A 13,391-nucleotide genomic window follows, 5' to 3' on the forward strand; every position below is an offset into this window, starting at 1 on the left:
ATCTACTACTATTACTCCACACATCGACCGACTCATTCCTGCATCTAGAGTATTAAGTTCATGAAGAACAGAGTAACGCATTAAGAAAGATGACATGATGTAGAGGAATAAACTCACAATATGATATAAACGCCATCTTTTTATCCTCGATGGCAACAATACAATATGTGCCTTGCTACCCCTGCTGTCACTGGGAAAGGACACTGCAAGATTGAACCCAAAGCTAAGCACTTCTCCCATTGCAAGAAAGATCAATCTAGTAGGCCAAACCAAAATGATAATTCGAAGAGACTTGCAAAGATAACCAATCATACATAAAAGAATTCAGAGGAGATTCAAATATTTCTCATAGATAAACTTGATCATAAACCCACAATTCATCAGATCTCGACAAACACACCTCAAAAAGAGTTACATCGAATAGATCTCCAAGAAGATCAAGGAGAACTTTGTATTTTCTTTTCAAAGTGAGAGAAGAAGCCATCTAGCTAATAACTATGGACCCGAAGGTCTGTGGTAAACTACTCACAACTCATCGGAGAGGCTATGGTGTTGATGTAGAAACCCTCCATGGTCGATTCCCCCTCCGACGGAGCGCCGGCGAAGGCTCCAAGATAGGATCTTGCGGAAACAGAAGGTTGCAATGGTGGAAATAGTTTTTTGTGGTGCTCCTGGATGTTTTCGGGGTACGTGGATATATATAGGCGAAGGAGGTAGGTCAGGGGAGCCAAGAGGGGCCCACGAGGGTGGGGCGCGCCTACCCCCCTAGGGCGCGCCCTCCTGCCTCGTGGCCGCCTCGGCTGCTTCTTGACGTCCACTCCAAGTCTCCTGGATTGCATTTGTTCCAAAAAGATCGCTCCCAAAGGTTTCATTCCGTTTGCACTCCGTTTGATATTCCTTTTCTTTGAAACACTGAAATAAGCAAAAATAACAGCAATTCGGGTTGGGCCTCCGGTTAGTACGTTAGTCCCAAAAATGATATAAAAGTGTAAAGTAAAGCCCATAAACATCCAAAACGGGTAATATAATAGCATGGAACAATAAAAAATTATAGATACGTTGGAGACGTATCACACACATCAAATACAATGTCCCTCAGTGTCATCAAGAAAATACGAAGACGTATCGTGAGCTAGATATCATATGATCACCACGAGAATGTATACGGTGACCATAATGAGCATATTCTGGAGTCTAGTGACCTTATAGTGCTTTCACTTGAAATACAGTGACCATCACGTGTGAATGTGTCAGGGGCATGCATACTTTTAGAAGGCCGAGAGATAGTTTGTGTGCATATGTGAAAGTGGTGTAGAAAGAGGGGGTGTTTGGTGGAGAGAAGGAGAGATATGCCCTTTGTTTCTCTTTCCTGTGACTATTATTTTAGGAGAAAATATGAACATTCACAATGCAAAACAAATATTGTTGGATGCACCATACAATTAACTTTCATGTATAATACTGTACTATTGTATATGCTTATTTTCTTAGTGTCCGATTGCGTGTGGGGTGTGGTGGGCACATCATTTCTAGTTGTGGTGGGTCAACGTGAGGACTCATGGGTTGGTTCCATCTTGCGCCACATAGGTTGGACCGATTATATGAAGACCCATGTGGAGGAATCGGCGTACAAAACAAAGCTACCAGAGTCGTGGATGACTCTATCCCCACTGTTGATAAGCCGACTATATCTGATTTGTAACCCTAGGCCCCGAGTATGTTATAGAAGCCCGGGGGCTAGTTCGTCGATAGTATACACACACACACAATGCCTAGTATTCACGTCTACTTTGTACACACCCCTATCACAAATATACAGTACCGGGAGTAGGCTTTTTCCTCAACTGCAAGGGCCCGGACTTGGGTAAAACTTTGCCTCGTATTACCATCCACCCTAACAATCAGGGATGTCCTGCCGAATGATCTGATGGAATCATATCTGCCAACTACTAAGAGAGAGGTGTGTGGGGGGCAATACGTGCGAGAGATGCCTAAAGATAATGTGCGTGTGGAAGACACGTAGGCACATATATGTGCCTATAGAGGGCTAGTAGAGACCGCGCGTGTGTATATATGCATGTGAGAGAAATAGTGTTTTCCAACTGAGATTAGTGAAAAGAGTGGTACATAGTAGTAAGAAATAGAGAGGGAGATATATAGAGAGTGTGTGCGTGAGACACCCCGACACCCCGGGAGAGATTGTGAGCATGTGTGAGAGAGAAATGCCGATGTATACAAAGTGTGTGCACTTATGCGTTAGATAGAGAGATATATAACGCCTGTGTGAGAACGGGCCGAGGCATAGTGCATCTACATGTAAAAGGCGGTTCTACGCATTAAATTAGAATATAAATGGCATTATTATTTTGGGATGAGATCATGAATTTTGTAATTTGCATATAAACGAACATCGGTCTATCAGACACCCATACTCTATTGAATTATAGTATGTGCATGTGTTTATTTCATGTTATCGATCCATAGAATGAGAGTGGTTTGAAATCCAGACAATGCATTGCTTTTGCAGTTCATATATAAACATTAATTAGTGCACTCCATGTTGTTAGTGTGAAGCACTTTATACATTTATCACTTACATGGATACATTCCAAATTGCTAACTATGAAATAGAGTACATGTTGAATTGAACATAAAGGGGGTTTCGAAGATTCCAATTCATAGGAAGTGCATTCATCTATTTGAATATGAGATAACGACATTTGCAAATCAGATCAAAAAGGGGGCATCAATCTTTGTTTTGCGTTTGAACATGCTATATATTCATACGCATGTCTAACTTTTTTTGCAACCAAGGAGATTATATCCTGAACGATGCTTGAACTGAGGTAAGATGCATATTTTTTAATATATACTGTACAATGTATATTCAAATGTACCCTCTCCATTCCAAAATAATCGTAGTTTTAGGATTTTCAAGTGTCAAGATTTGTGAACTTTGACAAATCCTGAAAGTTCAATTCAAGAGAACCGAAAACATTAATGCTTCTGCTCCCAAATATTGAACGAAGCACCAAATAAGCCTCTGGTCACCCGAAGCCTCGCGAGACTAATGTTTGGTGGTAGGAAATTACTGTCCTGACTCTGGCCCATGTAGCCTATCGGCCCGATGTCCAAAGGCCTAAACCGGGGTAGATTTTGTAACTTCACCAAGACGCCAGTCTCAACCACCTTTGAGAAGCATTCATACGCTGTGGTCGCCTAAACACCCATGCGCTCGGCCGGAATCTATCCCGCCCACCATTTGGGACACCTGAGATTACTGTGCTACCCCCGACCCGCAATATGTCTGAAATTTTAGATGGGGGAAAAGTTTGTAACTTTCCCCAAATTTCAAACAAGTGCGTCCCAAACCGGAACGTTGTTCCCCCTTAGTTCCCCCCTCCCTCCATTTCCCCATTTCATACTTCGTGGGCGCCAAAACACCCTCTCCACCAGCCTCGAACCCGAGCCTCCTCCGTCCTCCAGTCCATCGCTCCCAATCCACCGCCGCCGTCCTGCATCACGTTGGAGCCGGTACCCCGACGTTGTCGTCAAACGCAACCACAACTGCAACACCCTCGAGGACTTAGAAGCTCAAGCCGAGGCAGAGCTGCCCGCACAACGTCAACACCGACGCCGACGTGCGCCATACAAGAACCACTTCGACCACGGAGTCCTACGCCTCACTGCTGCCGCTCCATTGTCGCAACCGTCCATCGCACCGGAGTTGTTCCTGCTACACCGTCATTCACCGCCTCGGATCTGGTTCCCTGCCACGGACAGATGGCCACCGCACCACACTCAACAACTTGGCCATGGGTTCGTCCAAGGCTCCACCGTCCTCCACAACTTCTCATTTCCAGGGAGCCACAAGAAGATCGTTGGAAAAACAGAAGGAGGACACATCACTGCCAGCAGAAAGAGGTACTCCTCTTCCCTTATTCGTGCAAATCTTACACCTCTACTCACACCGTATTCATCCCATGAAAGAAACTAGTTGAGTGCTTCTTACTGCGTCTTCTACGTGATACTAAATGCACAAGGTTTCCTCCCATTTACTATTTCACCTTGGCTAGAGGTCAGTAGCCCGCCTAGATTTCAATTCAGGGTCAGTTGATTCACAATTAAAAGAAGCAGCACTCGCTTAGGCGCGCGGAGCACCTAGTCCGCCTGTTCATCGGGGAAGCGGCACATCGGTGTCTATCATATGGGTGTGGAGCGTAGGAGCTGCTTGCGCCCGATCTGGAGGTCGGCGGGGCTTGAAGGGATGGCCGGGGGTGGTGCCAAGCACGGTGGTGCAGTAAGGTCAAGGGAAGAGCGGAGGAAGAGGACTGGGCCGATGGTCGCTGGCGTTTTGAGGAAGATCGTCAACACTGACTGGCTTGAGGTAAATCAAGGTGATCTGCTTGTTCTTTATACATCGGACGGTGCAGTTTAAATGGAATGACCTATTTGTTTTCAGTCAACTGTTATTTTCATAGGACCACACCTTGTGGTGTGCTGGGGGAGCATCTGCATTTCCCAGCCATCCCTGTGCTCATATTTCAAAATCCTAGAATCTAGTAATTTCGTGTGCCATGCATGTTGTAGAACTATCATATGTCTCTCGTCATGTATTTCTCACCGACCTGCTATCTGCTACTTTTACACTGTACTACTTGTGCACACACTTCACCCATACTCACACTATTGTTTTTTATGCATGGGTATTTCAGACTCTAACGTGGTGTTGATGAGTACACAAAAGAAAAGATAGAAGTCGCTCTAGTGTAATTTGAAGATAAGCACTAAGCGTTTCAATGCTCTAAAGGGTATAGTGTCAGCAGATGCAGACAGTAAACGTAGCTCTGCAGTTGATGATCTCAATTGCCACACACAACCATCCCAGGTGCTTGCTTTAACTCCGTGCTGTCAAATGTGGTTGCATGTTGCATATGGTGTCTAGCTTGTATTGCTTCCAATTTGGTTAAATTGCATCTGCTTACTTTACACATATACCTTTGATAATGACATGCCTTCCTGCTTCTGATACATACTACATATGTCTATTAACCATGTTCGTACATCAAACTAATGCTCTTTTGTATCCCTCATCAATCACTTATGATGAGACAGTCACCCCAGTGGATTACTATGGGACGCGCTACTCGTTTAAAGAGTGCAGGGTCATCCTCCCCACATGATTCTCAAGAAACAGCAAGGATAAATGAAAATAGTCAACGTAGCCCCCTAGTTGATGACTGAAATTCCCCTACACCACCATCGAAGGTGCTTGCTCTTACTTGGCAATGTAATATGTGGTTGCATGTTGCATATGGTGTCTACCTTGTAATGCTTCCAATTAGGGTAGATTGCATATGCTTAGTTAACACATTATACCTGTGAATATGACATGCCTTCCTGTTTTTGGTACATACTATGTCTTTCTATTAACCGTGTTCTTACATCATACTACTTTTCTTGTGTATCCCTCATTAGTCACTTCTGACGAGACACCTTCAAGTTGACAGTGTAATATTGGTTGCATCTTGCGTATCATTTCAAACATGTATTGCCTCTAATTTGTTGAAGTGCTACTTATAATGAGACACATCTAACTTGGTAGAGTGATTTTGGTTGGATCTTTCATATGGTGTCTAGATTGCATTGCTTCCAATTTGTTGAAATGCCTTCTACTTAGCATTTTTCGTACATATTCCATCCTCCTACAATGTGGTTGCCTTACATAAAAGTTGTGTTCGTCAGTATCATGCATCAACGAATTTGGAAGTGCGAATTTCATTCCTTTTTCTTGTGTGTTTACTTGACAAGGCAAAATCTAAAAGGATGAAGGCACAAAATGATAGTGGTCCTCTGGAGCAACCGAAACAGATGATCTCTGTAGATTCTCCTGCTACTACTACTGCAGTGCAAGTTCCAAAACTCATCTCCCCTACTCCACAGCCCCAGGTGCTTGCTCTAGCATGGCAGTGTGATATCTTGTTGCATCTTGCATATGGTGCCTAGCTTGTATTGCTCCTAATTTGTTAAATTGCATCTTCTTAGCTTACACATTATACATGTGAATATGACACGCCTTCCTATTTTTGATACATACTACATCTGCCTATCACACCATGTTCTTACATCAAACTACTGTTCTTGTGTATCCTGCATCTATCACTTATGCTGAGACAGTCACGCCCGTGGGTTAGTATGAAACGCGCTACTCTTATAAAGAGTGCAGTTTCATCCTCCCCACATGATTCTCAAGAAACAGCAAGCCTAAATGAAGATATTGAACGTAGCTCTGTACATGAAGACCGCATTTACCCTACACAAACATCACAGGTGCTTGCTCTAACTTTGCAGTGTGATATGTGGGTGCATGTTGCATACGGTGTCTAGCTTGTAATGCTTCTAATTAGGGTAAATTTCATCTACTTAGTTTACACATTATACCTATGAATATGACATGCCTTCTTATTTTTGGTACATAATACATCTATCTGTTAACCATGTTCTTACATGAAACTACCTCTCTTGTGTATCCTGCATCAATCACTTACGATGAGATACCTTTATAGTTGCATATTGTATATGATTTCTAGCCTATTGCTATGTATCGCTTCTAATTTTGTCAAATACATTTATGAGGCCACCCTTTTAATTTGGCAGAGTGATATTGGTTTCATCATTCATATGGTTTCTAGCTTGCATTGCTTCTAACTAGTTCAAACACCATATGCTTAGTTTACACTTTATACATCATACATGTCAATATGTCATGCCATCCTGTTTTTCATACATATTCCATCCTCCTATCATGCGACTGCCTTACATGAAAGTAGTGTTCGTCGGTATCATGCATCAATGAACTCTGAAGAGAAAATTTTATTCCTTTTTCTTGTGGGTTTGACTTGACAAGGAAAAATCAAAAAAGAGGAAGGAAAAGTGTAAGGAATGCAATGATGGTGGTCCTCTGCAGCAACTTAAATGGAGCATCTGTACGGATTCTCCTCGTACTGCTAGTGCATTACATGTTCCAAGTCTCCGCTCCCCTACTCCACCATCCAAGGTGCTTGCTCTAACTTGGCAGTGTGATATCTGGTTGCATGTTGCATATGGTGTCTACCTTGTATTGCTTCTAATTAGTGTAAACTGCATATGCTGAGCTTACACATGATACGTGTGAATATGAGACGCCTTCCTGTTTTTGGTACATACTATATATGTCTATCACACCATGTTCTTACATGAAACTACTCTTCTTGTGTATCCTGCATCAGTCACTTATGATGGGACACCTTTAAGTTGGCAGTCTGATATTGGTTTGTGTCTTGAATATGATTTCTAGCATGTAGTGCTTCTAGTTTGATGAACGCCACCTATGACGAGGTAGTTTAAACTTGGCAGAGTGATCATTGCACCTTCCATATGGTGTCTAGCTTGCAGTGCTTCTAATTTGTTGAAGTGCCTTCTGCTTAGTTACCACATCATAGGTGTGAATATGTCAAGTCGTCCAGTTTGTCGTACATATTCCATCCTTGTATCATGACTTTGCCTTTCATCAGAGTAGTGTTCGTCAGTATCATGCATGAATGAGTTCTGATGAGCGAATTTTATTCCTTTTTCTTGTCGGTTTGACCTCACAATGCAAAATCAATAAACCGGAAGGAAATTGGTAAGGCATTGGATGATGGTGGTCCTTCCGTGCAACTGAAATGGAGGGTCTCTATTGATTCTACTTGGCATTCTCCCAACAAGATTCGCAAGACAACGCAAGGCTAGACAATCAATGTAGTTGTGTAGATGATAAGCACATCTCCCCTACTCCACCATCACATGTGTTTTCTCTAATTTGACACTATTATATGTGGTTGCATGTTGCATATGATGTCTAGCTTGTATTGCTTCTAACTTTGTTGAATTGCATCTGCTTACTTTACACATAATGCCTATGAATATGACACACGTTCCTATTTCTAGAACACACTATATCTGATCACACCATGTTCTTACATCAGACTACTGTTCTTGCATATCCCGCATCAGTCACTTATGATAAGGCACCTTTAAGTCGCCACTGTGATATTGGTTGCATCTTGTATATGATTTCTAGCATGTACTACTTCTAATTTGTTGAAACGACAGACAGTTTGAACTTGGCAGAGTGATATTGGTTGCATCTTTCATATGGTGTCTAGCTTGCAGTGCTTCTAATTTGTCGAAATGCCTTCTGCTTAGTTATCACATCATAGGAGTGAATATGTCACACCGTCCTGCTTTTCGTACATATTCCATCCTCGTATCATGTGTTTGCCTTTCATCCGAGTAGTGTTCATCACTATCATGCACGAATGACTTCTGAAGAGCGAATTTTATTCCTTTTTCTTATTGGTTTGACTTCACAATGCAAAATAAATATAGCTGAAGGAAATTAGTACAGCAGTGGATGATGGTGGTCCTTTGAAGCAACTCAAACAGAGGGTCTCTACAGATTCTACTCCGCCATCCTCCCAACAAGTTTCACAAGACAAGACAAGGTTGGACAGTCAACGTAGTTGTGTAGATGATGAGCACATCTCCCCTACCCCACCATCACACGTGCTTGCTTTAACTTGGAATTGTTATGTGTGGTTGCGTGTTTTGTATGATGTCTAGTTTGTATTGCTTCTGATTTTGTTGAATTGCATGTGCGTAGCTTACAACTTATACCTGCAACAATCACTTACCCATAAGACACATTTAACTTGGGAGTTGTGGTGTAGGTTGCATCTTGCATTGTCTTCTAGCTTGTACTACTTCTAATTTCTTGAAATGGCACTTACGACGAGACACTTTTTACCTGATAGAGTAATATTGGTTGCATGTTCATATGGTGCCTAGCTTTCATTTCTTCTAAGTTTGTTGAAATGCCTTCTGCTTACTATTTTTCATACATATTCCATCCTCCTATCGTACCTGTGAATATGCAATGCTATCTTTTTTTGTATATATTCCATCCTTCTATCATGTGCTTGCCTTACATCAAAGTAGTGTTCGTCTGTATCATGCATCAACTAGTTATGCAGAGCTAATTTTATTCAACTTCTTGTGGTTTTGACTTTGTAAGGCAATATCAGAAAAGAGGAAGGAAAAAAGTTAGGGGATGTAGGTGGTCCTCCGGACCAACGCAAACAGAGACTCTCTAGACTTGCCATTGCTACTGCTAATGCAGTTGAAGTCCCAAGTCTACATGATGAGTTCATCTCCCGTACTCCACCATCGCAGGTGCTTGCCCTAAGTTGACAGTGTGATAATTGGTTTCATGTTGCATATGTTGTCTAGCCTGTATTTCTTCTATTTTGATTAAATTGTACCTGCTGAGTATATACATTATACATGTGCATATGACATGCCTTTATGTGTCTAGAATACACTGCATCTATCTATCATACCATGTTCTGACATCAAAGTACTGCTGTTGTGTATCCCGCATCAGTCACTCATGATTGGATGCTTTTAACATGGCAGTTTGATAGTGGTTGCATCTTGCATTGATTTCTAGGTTGTACTGCGTCTAATTTTTTGAAATGCCACTTATGACAAGACACTTTTAACTTGGCAGAGTGATATTGGTTGCATCTTTCATATGGTGTATAGCTTGCATTACTTCTATTTTCTTGAAAATCTTTCTGCTTAGTTTACACATCATAGCTATCAATATGTCACGCCGTCCTATTTTTCTTACATATTCCATCCTCATACGGTTGTCTTACATCAAAGTATTGCTTGTCTATATCATGCATCAATGAGTTCTGAAGAGCGATTTTATTCTTTTGTGTTGTGGGTACGTCTTGACAAGGCAAAGAAAAGAGCAAGGAAAATAATATAGTAGGGAATGGTGTTACTCGTCAGGTGCAACGGGAAAGGATCTGCCCTCGAGATTTTGCTTGTACTTATAGTGAAATAGAAGGTCCAACTCCACCGGCTAAATCTACAAACACAGCACCGGCCTCTCAACGAGTTACTCATCCGTTTGCTCTGCAACTGGCCAGTTCCCAAGCTGCCTTCACACCTAACACTACTTCCGAAGCACTGCTGACACAAGAGGACTTGGCAAGATCAGATGAACCTCATGAGCATCAACACCAAGACGGTACCTGACCGAGTCAAGTTGCAGTTGCATGCTCCTTTATATGTACTCTCACAGTTTGATGTGCGCTAACGCTTTCCATATTCATTGTTGAACTAGCACCACGGCGCAAGCGGAAACAGACATCAGGGATAATGCTTGACAGATTAACAAAATCTAAAGGAGGAAAAATGGAGATCCATTTTGAGGCAGGTTTAAAAAAAGCCACGTGATGCTACAGAGTCAGCCAAGTTAGTATGAGAGGCAGCCGTTGCCGTTAGGTGTCATGCACGTATCCTCCCAACGTGGATCCAGTACAGGAATGAGAAAGACAATACTGATTTGAACACCTTCCTTGACCATTTATCTATAAGTAATGTTATTCATCACAATTTGTAATATTCTCTTGCTCTGTCCCATACTTTCTAGCTTCCCCTTAATAAGACTCACATTCTTTTTTCAACAGATGAGGTTCAAGTTGGATTTGAAAGATGATGCAACTAAACAAGCATGCACTCATGTTTTTCAGTCTGCTCTGCGACAGTATCGATATCACCTTAGAAAAACTCACTTTGAAGGCAAGGCTAACAATGAAATCGCTCAAACATCTCCACTGGAATATATTACAAATGAAGACTAGACAGCCCTTGTTAAACACTGGTCTGATCCAAAGTATCAGGTAGGATATATGTATTTGATCAGATCACATATTGAACTTGTATTTACGTATGTGCCTTACAAGTGTATCTTCTTCTAGGATAACTGTTTGAAGAACAAGACCAACCGTTCTAAAGTGAAATTCCAACAGACAATAGGATCTCGTAGCTATATTGCACACTATGAGACTCTTGTAAGTAGCTGTTACTTCCTTCTTTTTTCTGTGCCATATTATTGTATCTATGTTAACTTGTTCCAAATACAGAGGAAAGCCCGTGTGGACCAAAAAGAACCTGAACCAAATGCAGTGCAAATCTTCAAGGATTGCCACACCAGCAAGATGAAGGGCATGAGCACACTAGTTCAAGCCGCTATTGTAAGTCCTTACTCCTCCTGCCTTTGAACTACTTGTTAGTATGACATGTTCATTTAACTGCTTGGTTTGTAGCCAATGTCAGTTACTTTGTTCACTTTTATACATAGTTGTCTTAACGTATCATTTCACCTTACACGGTTTAAAAGAGAGGAAGGATATTCTTTTGGTCTTGATCTGTGATCTAGTTGTGATGTTCACGTGCCCACACAATGATACAATAGCCTGTTTGTTTGATATCTGTTTGCCATGATATGAATGATGTCATACTATATTCATCCTACTTTAAACCATGTCTCTTTATCCTTACATGTCAACGAATGTGAGGAAATAGACAATACAGTAGGCATGTTACATGGACATATGTTTCGAAAGTGATTTTATTATGTAGTTGGCAATACAATACATGCTAATGTATTACATTAGTTCACCAAAATAAGTTACGTATAAACTTGGAACCTACTTTATTTGTTTTTTTCTCATTAGTAACTTATCTGGTACACTAATCTACAAGTTCAAACTTTCAGCAAGTTATGGAACAAATGATTGAACAGACACAACCACCTGAAGGTGATGAGGCTACCACAGGCACAATGTCACCTCTTGTTGTAGTGCGTCAGTATCTCTCCACTAACATTGCAAAAAGCACCTTCCTGCGTAATTTTGGGTTGGTTGTCAAGGTAACCTCAACCAAATCGCCTACTGAACAAAATCTTCCGGCTAGACAGAGTGATATGTATGTGCTCCAGACACAAGTCCAATCCCTAGTGGACGTTGTTTCGGAAACAAGAATAGTGGTTGAAAAATGTCGTCAAGATATGAATGGTTTTGAAACCAGACTACCAGACATTTGCTTCATTGTTCAAGAGGAATGGCGGAAAAAGGGGATGATCATGCTACTCCATCAGATTCTACAGCCTGAAACATTAGCACTCAGATCAAATGATATGTGCTTCTATACATCTGATGGTGCTTTTATCTGCAAGGACTACAAACTTTATGCCAACAGGCCTTTTGTTGTATGGCTAGAATTTATTTTGTTATTGATACAACATTTACCATGCTGCCAAAGGCTGTAGAAATTGCGATGCTATTTTTGTACAGTGTAGGTTTATCTTAGTAATGTATTAGGTCGAAAGCTTCGTAGGAGCCCAACGTGCCAACATCCGTTAGGCCCATTCCAATTGGTCTAAAACGATTATGGGCCGTAATTTGCATGTAGCCCACTAAAAATATCTGGGCCTAAATCAACATAAGCTTTCATATTTTTGGTAGGCATGTGCACCTAGTGGGCCTTTAACAAGCCTAAACATAATTTGGGCCCTCAAAACAATAGGCCGTTAACATGTGTAAATGTCACGAGCCCATAAGTAACATCACTAAAAAATACACTTTCGTGATGATGCGTGTTTGTCATAGTAGGTCACGTTTTTTGTCATGCATGTACATCCATGACAAATTTATGACAGAATCAAGATAGTCATACATGTGCTGTCGTAGAAGTGTTCGATGACATTACCAAAATTATCATCACGGAAGTGTCCACTTCCATGACGTGCTTCACAGAAGTGCTTTCGTCAAGGGTGACCGACACGTGGCATCCACCGTAACGGAATGCCGTTAAGCTATCGAGTCGGGTTTTGGATCCGATAACCCGTTAATAGCCCCGACCAATGGGGATTTTCCACGTGTAAAATCATCATTGGCTGGAGGAGACACGTGTCAGGTCCGCGCTAGCACAGGTGTCACTCATCCAATGGGCGAGACGCGCCTATGATATGTTGACACATGGACCGGCCCATCAAGTTTAAAAGGGCCGGCCCAACTAAAGGCCCACAAGATTTTGCGGACCATATGGGCCGGCCCAGCTAAAGGCCCACGAGATTTTGCGGACCATAACGGGTTGGCCCAGCTAAAGTCCCACAAGATTTTGCGGGCCATAATGGGCCGGCCCAGGTAAAGGCCCACAAGATTTTTGTGTGCCATAATGTGTCGGCCCAGGTAAAGGCCCACAAGATTCTTGTGGAACATAATGGGCCGGCCCGGCTAAAGGCCCACGAGATTTCGCTGACATTAATGGGCCGGCCCAGCTGTAGGCCCACAAGAATTTGAGGACCCTAGTAGGCCGGCCCATTAACTGGCTGCCATGTTTTGGGCCAAATGCCGGCCCATATTTGATCCGGTCCATTAATGGTCTGCCACGTTCCGGGCCTAATAGTGGCCCATATGAGATCCGGCCCGTTAAAAGCCTACCACGTCCTGGGC

This window comes from Triticum aestivum, chromosome 7B (assembly GCF_018294505.1).
Source record: "Triticum aestivum cultivar Chinese Spring chromosome 7B, IWGSC CS RefSeq v2.1, whole genome shotgun sequence".
NCBI classification, from domain to species: domain Eukaryota; kingdom Viridiplantae; phylum Streptophyta; class Magnoliopsida; order Poales; family Poaceae; genus Triticum; species Triticum aestivum.